This window comes from Aplysia californica, unplaced genomic scaffold (genome assembly GCF_000002075.1).
Source record: "Aplysia californica isolate F4 #8 unplaced genomic scaffold, AplCal3.0 scaffold00012, whole genome shotgun sequence".
NCBI classification, from domain to species: domain Eukaryota; kingdom Metazoa; phylum Mollusca; class Gastropoda; order Aplysiida; family Aplysiidae; genus Aplysia; species Aplysia californica.
In genome coordinates, this window is record NW_004797282.1 from 453,781 (window position 1) to 455,042 (window position 1,262).

The 1,262-nt window shown below is 42.4% G+C and overlaps 1 protein-coding gene across 1 annotated transcript in view; it reads right to left on the bottom strand.

Moving 5' to 3' along the window:
* The window catches only part of LOC101854917 (ceramide kinase), a gene marked incomplete in the record, with an annotated part of 148,254 nt that overhangs the window by 57,124 nt on the left and 89,868 nt on the right, over window positions 1-1,262 (bottom strand).

Sequence of the window (1,262 nt, forward strand, 5' to 3'; positions counted from 1 at the left end):
CTTGCTTTTCCCCTTTTTATTCTTGGAAGAGCAAGTTTATCAACGCGGCATGATAACAGAAGCTACAATTCTGTCCACGCACAGGCGACATTAGGTAGAACAGTTGCCATTCTGCACAACGTTAAAAGCCCCGCTGAAATCTGCCTGCCTCTCTCCAAGCACAGGCTAAACCGCAGGAGAGTGTCATTGCGTCTTATATTATATAGAGGCTGCAGCTGTCTAAAAATCCAGACGAAAACGTCAAGCGCCATCTTTTTTTCGAGAAAAATTCGGATCAGATTTCAAAACGGTTGATGCCCTCTTTTAACGTTAACCCACAACACATCGCTCTCTTTTTCCCTTTCATCCTTGCCCTTCTTCTTGAGACTTCAACAGCCTTTTTTTAAAAACGGCACAAGGAAACAACCCAGACAATTAAGCTGTTATTCTTGAATTAAGATCTCCGGTCGCTGTCCAAAGCCAAATAATAGCTTGCTTCTATATATCGTATTTGCTAATTCACACCGTTTTCATTTTTACAGTAATCGGCATGATCGTGGGATTCCTCACACGGTTTTCACAATCGATAAAGTCTGGTGCGGATGCAACGTTATTTAAGTGAGCATCATGCTTGACGGCAAGGGTAGAGGAAAAGAGGGTGGGGGTAGGGGCAAAATATAACTGGATCTTATGAAGAGAAGAAATCTTTCAACATCAGTCTCTGGAATGACGGAGTTCAGAGTTAGCTTTACTTTTATCCGCCGCTTATACCCTTTTGAGTTAGCAAGGAAGAAAACTATGAATACAACCCAGGTTCCAAGAAGCCTCATTTATTGTGGATTCGAACCACAATCGCCTGCACTGCTTTCCAGCGAGGCGCAAAGTGAGCTCACGACAAGATTGAGAAAAGAATTTGGAACCCGTAGAAAACGCGTGTTAAGGCTTATGAATGTCCGATAAATGGCCGGATTCATCACCTTCAGACCAGGCCGAGAGACAGCTGTAGGTAAATACCAATTTCTTTTCTTCATTTTGCGTAAAGAGAAGAGCATCAAAAGAATGATGACCATGTATAGCCGGGGAAAAACCAGACAGAACGACAGAAACAACTGAGACAGAAAGACAGAAACAACTGAGAGAGAAAGACAGAAACAACTGAGAGAGAAAGACAGAAACAACTGAGACAGAAAGACAGAAACAACTGAGAGAGAAAGACAGAAACAACTGAGAGAGAAAGACAGAAACAACTGAGACAGAAAGACAGAAACAACTGAGAGAGAAAG